A 5726-nucleotide genomic window follows, 5' to 3' on the forward strand; every position below is an offset into this window, starting at 1 on the left:
CCAGGCTAAAGAGGGAGAGAGGGAAGAACTTCACCATTCCAATTTCATTACAGCTTTGTCTCTTCCCAATTTAGAAAGAGATACAACTCTTAGGGTCTTTAGGAACTTGGACACTTTCACAAGGCAGTCAGTTCAAGCCTTACCAGAGAAACTATTGCAGGTAAGATAAAGGGATTGACTAGATGACCACTAAGGTAACTTCCAATTTGAAATCTACAATCATGTGATATTAAACTGAATATGTAGTTACAAAATTGAAATGCAACAGCAAATAGTTCAATGATGGTTTGACATAGGCTGGTGTCTTAGGGAGTCCATTCACTACATTTAAAGGATATCAATGGTGCTCACTTTGACAGCACACATACTAAAATTGGAACAATATACAAAAGATTAGCATGACCCTTGCGCAAGGATGACATGCAAATTCATGAAGCATTCCATATTTTTTAAAAGAAAAAAAAAGAATATCAATGACATCATGAAGTATTGGTAGTGAACCAATAACATTACATGACTCAAGAGCTAGCATGGTTTAGTGGATAATGCCCTGGACCTGGAGGCATGAAGACCTGCATTCAAATCCCACTTCAGATATTAACTAGGCATGAGATTAATTAGGCAATTAACATAACTGAACTTCAATTTCTTCATTTCTGAAATGAAGGGGTTGGTTTGGATGGCCTCTAGAGCCTTTTTTAGCTCTAAATCTATGATACTAATACCTATATAGACTTAGTTACATAAATTAATGCTCAAATATACTGAGGTTCTCAATTTTCCCTTCTAGAGAATGCATTCTTAGACTTCTTTGAGAATGTTCTAATGACAAACACATTTTTTAAAATTAAATCATTTTAGTTCATCAATAGAAAGACTCTCTTCTTCTATTTAATCCTATACTACTTTAAAGCATTTATAACCCTGGGTCAGAATTGCTGTGGAGCTCATAGACCCTTCTTTAGAATCCATCAGCATGTAATTTGAACTAGGGTATTATAGGACTATTTGTGGAAAATTCTCAGAGAAAGGCACCAGAAAAGGGAGAAGCAGGATAGAAATGCTGAGATTCAGCATTCATCAAACGTCTTATACCATTTGGCCTTCCCAGAATTGGAACCAGGTTCTACGCTGCTTTGTTCTTTCTCGCAGAGACACAAAATGATGTTGCTATTACTGATGCTGAAGGTGTTGCTTTGGATGGTGATACAGTTGATATAGGACCAAGAGACAGTGACTAGTCGATGCAGTGTTGGTTGTACCAGGTTTGGTAGTACAATATCCTTAGAGACTTCTGGCCACATCCAGTTCTAACATGGGGCTGGCCTTGAAGGGTCTTTGAGTCTGCCTGGTTTGTCTAACATGGAGCCTGCTATGTTCATGTTAGACAAACTGGGCATGCTCAATGACCCCCCAAGGTTGGCTCCATATGAGATGTAGGCATGTGCAGAAGGCCAAGCTACAGAAACAATATTCTCCTCCTGTGACTCTGAATTAGAGAAGGAAGCAGATAGACTATCTCAACATCTCACCAGGAGAAGCAAGAATTTAGAGCAAATAGTTCTCTACTACAGTTGGGCAGCATTCCACCCTATCTGCTTCCATATTGACTAATCCTCTGCCTCTACATTTCTACTCTTTCCTTTCATTCTCAAGTTTTTCACTGTTATATAAAGAAAATAGGAGCCACTAAATTCTTATGTTGTATTTGACGCTTGGCACGCTGATATTTAAGAGCAGGAACAAGGCTGGGAAGGAAAAACTGAAGAAAAATCCAACTACAGAACAAGACACAGAGAGCTAACAAAATGATGATTGCCCCTCCAGGAAAACATAAACCATTTTGGTCACTGTACTTATATTCATTAGCCAGCTCAAAGTTTATTCACAAGAGAAATCATAAACAGATTTTAATAATCTCAAGTGAATCAAAAATCTCCTAGCTTAGAGAAGAGAGCTTCTCAGGGAAAACAAAGCCAGCTGGAATGAAAGGAGGAAAAGGGTTGTTTTCCATGGGTACTGCATTGGTCTTTTTAGAATTCTTTGCTGCTGCTCATCTGGGACTCACTTTACTTCCTCTTCCAACAGCTTACTGGTGGGGAAGATATTTACAAGGTGAAGCAGCAGCAACACATTTAGAGCCTTAATAAGAAAGAACAGAAAGGAGTACTAGTTTGGATTGCTGGCTTCAATTCTGTCAAGTCCACAAGGCACCAAGATGGACAATGGGCACCAGGCCTTTGCACAGCCTCTCCCTTTCATAGAACCTTTCTCCCAGAATTCGCTGCAAAATTATCCCACTATCTCCCAGAGGCAGCTATGTGGTACAATAAATAGATCACTAGGCCTGGAGTCAGGAAGACCTGAGCTCAAATCCAGCCTCATATACTAGCTGTGTGGCATTGGATAAGTCACTTAACCTCTTCCTGTCTGAATTTCCTCAACTATAAAATAGGAATCATAATAGCACTTACCTCATAAGGTCATTATGAGGATCAAACAAGAAAATATTTGTAAAGTACTTAGCACAGTATCTGTCACATAGTGATGACATCATAAATATTTGTTCCCTTCCCTTGTGGATTGTGGGGAAATATCTCTCATCCCTATGGTAAATCTGAAATAGAGTTACACATCCTTCTCCTTTTCTGCTGTTTACAACCTACAGAAAAATCCTCTTTCATTGTTTGAATCAATTTTATGTTAGCTCTTTTCTCATCTTTGGTTACAACCAGTTCACCATTTACTTCTGTGTGGGTTCTGTAAATTTTATAGTCCCAGGTCTCAAAATGATTGAACTTTAAAATGATCTACTAATCATTCAGGAAATAGTCTTACTAAGGTTTGTTTGCTGAAGAAGCTTGGTTTCATTGGATCATTATATAACTTTCAAAAAATAGAGACAGAGAGATTGCCTTTCGTAATGTAATTCTGGATACTGCTCCCTACTTCCTCCCTCTGCACTGCCCCCAGTCTTGGTGTTGTTCAGGGTTTGTTTTTTTTTCTGATCATAATGTTTTGTTTCCTGTTTGATTTTGATCCAGAACATTTTTGAGTCACCAGCACTTCCAGCGATTACTATACGCATGGATGAGCAATCCCTAGCTCTAGGGAAAGACTGTTTGTTCTTTCTACAACAAATGAAGTAAGAGGACTGGTGCAAAAATAGCTTGGCATCCGTATTTTACACAGCATAAAAGGGAAAAGAAATAGAGTTATTTCCCCAGTCCTCAAGTCCTTCATAGATATGCTTCAACATTCTGAAAATATGAGTATCCTTTCATAAAGAGTAGATCATTTATAATTCCAATGAATTGCCCTGCTTTGAATACTAGCTCTGAAGAATGGGCCAGCTGAAGACCAACCTGACTAGGCTCCTTTATGCATCCTTTTTCTCAGTCAAACCAATCTTATTGTGATTCTCTAAACACACACCACACTTTTCTATCCCTTTGCCTTCACTTTGATTGTTCCCTGTGCTTGGATAGTTTCCAACTCCAAATCCCAACCACTGTTAGCAAAATATCCAGGTGAATTCAGAATCACCATGGGAACAGATAAATTGCATACCTAAAAAGTGCTGTCATTGGTAGCAAACAGAGGTGGTGTTTAGCTGGAATATTGAGAAGGAAGAGGAGGAGGAAGAAGAGAAGAAAGAGTAGTTACTATTGCTCATTAACTTTAAAACTGACCACAACACAGCCATCATTGGGCAGATTTTACTATCAGTGTAGAGAGTATCAAATACAAATAATTCTCCAAGTCTTACAAAAGATGCAGCTGCATTTTCTGTGTCTCCAAGGGGTTTCCCTATACAAGGACATTTTTTTTTCTGTGTGCTGCTGATCCATTGATCCATAAGAAGGCAGCTGGAAGGAATAGGGATTGTATTGTGTCTATGTCTCTGTCCCTCAGGCATCTTCTGTGCTGTAGCTATTCCATGCCCTCTCCTAACCAAAACATCAATTTATCAGAAGTCAAATTTGTGTTAACAAAGCAATTAAATATGGACCAGTTTCACGGCTGCAGGATACATCAGAAAGATTGATTGTTTTGATTATCTCTACATCATCATTCTAGAACAAGTAGAAGCCCCACCATCCTTCACAGACAAAGTCAAATACATCTGCTCAAAGATACAATCTTCTGTGATGCTCTCTATTGGAATATAACTAGTCTCTTCCAGTTTAAACTTTACCAATAATACAGACCTCCCATAGAATATTAAGAGAGTACTTGTCAAGATGTTTACTCCACATCTCTAAATATTTAACTTTCCCCTAACCTAATCCCCTCCTACCTTTTGAGTATTTTTTTTGGTGAGGCAATTGGAGTTAAGTGACTTGCCCAGAGTCACACAGCTAGTGAGTGTTACATTTCTGAGGTCGGATTTGAACTCAGGTCCTCCTGACTCTAGGGCCAGTACTCTATCCACTACACCACCTAGCTGCCTCTCAAGTGTTCTTATACCTTTTTCCCTGACACTCAGTGACACTGTTCTCCTTACTGTTCCATGAATAAGACACTCCATTTCTCGGCTCTAGGCATTCTGTCTGGCTCTTTCCCCCATGCCTGGAATGCTCTCACTCTTCCATCCTGACTATTGACCTCCCTAGCTTCCTTTAGGTCCCACCTAAAATTCCATGTTTCGTAGGAAGTCTTCCTCAGTGCCTCTTAACTCCAGTGCCTTCCCTCTGTTAATTATTTCCTATTTATCCCGTATAAAGCTTACTTTGTATATATTTGTTTGCATATTGTCTCCCTCATTAAAGTGTAAGCTCCTTGAAGGCAGGAATTGTCATTACCTCTTTTTGTGTCTCTAGCACTTAGCACAGTGCCTGGAACAGGCTAAATATTTATTAATTGATAAAGTCCTGGATCAATGTATCATCATACCATGGAGCTGATTCTGCGTTCTCATAGATGGTACAGCAGAACACAACCTAGAAAGTCTATAATCATAGTGTCAATGTCACAGTCATTATTGAATTTGCTATCTGGCTTTTTACAGTCAGCCCATAAACCATACAGAGCAGAGGCCAAAAGCAGCAACAAACTAGAAAGGTAAAGATAAGAAGTCACTTCTTGTAATTACAACAGTTCCTGGAAGACCTATTCAAAGAAGCTATAAAGAAAACATAGAAAATGGATCATTGAAAGGACATCAACGTCTTTTCCAACAGAAAGTAAACTGATGTAAAACAGTAATGAAAAGAAGGCCAAAAGAGTCCAGAAACAAAATCAGTCAGCAATTACTTCATCTTTTTTTTTTTTTTGCCAAAGAGCAAGCCATTTTGTAGCTCCTCAAAAATGGAATTGACATCATTAAGAAAGAACGGTCCCCTTACTAGTCTTCAAACAAAATCTGAATGATGACATATACGTGCAAAATGTTCCTTGGGACTAAGGTGGAAATTTATTAAGAGTTCACCTCACAAAACATCAGACTGATGGTGGGAAAAGTAAGTTGCTAGAAAGTTTGGTTTAGGACCCAATTAAGTGAAGCCATCCCAAGACCATTTATAGATGAAGGTATAAGGAAGATAACAAGCCAAAAAAAATGTAACAAATCTGCTAGAGTTTCTGTAGTAATCTGTTTCCTTCAACAATGATGATGGAAACAAATTAACAAAATGAAGCAGGAAGGAGAGGCTGGATCAGACAGAATACATATAGGGAAAAGTTCATGCTAGTAGTAAAACAATTTTGAAAGCATTGAGAGACAA

At 38.5% G+C, this 5726-nt stretch overlaps 1 non-coding gene across 1 annotated transcript; it reads left to right on the plus strand.

Moving 5' to 3' along the window:
• The first annotated feature begins 343 nt into the window (after nt 1-343).
• On the plus strand, nt 344-450 carry LOC114031946. The gene has a single exon (XR_003567780.1). It is a non-coding gene; the product is annotated as a U6 spliceosomal RNA (small nuclear RNA).
• The last annotated feature ends 5276 nt before the right edge of the window (nt 451-5726 follow it).

The sequence above is a fragment of the Vombatus ursinus genome, unplaced genomic scaffold (assembly GCF_900497805.2).
Source record: "Vombatus ursinus unplaced genomic scaffold, bare-nosed wombat genome assembly UNPS02015255.1, whole genome shotgun sequence".
NCBI classification, from domain to species: domain Eukaryota; kingdom Metazoa; phylum Chordata; class Mammalia; order Diprotodontia; family Vombatidae; genus Vombatus; species Vombatus ursinus.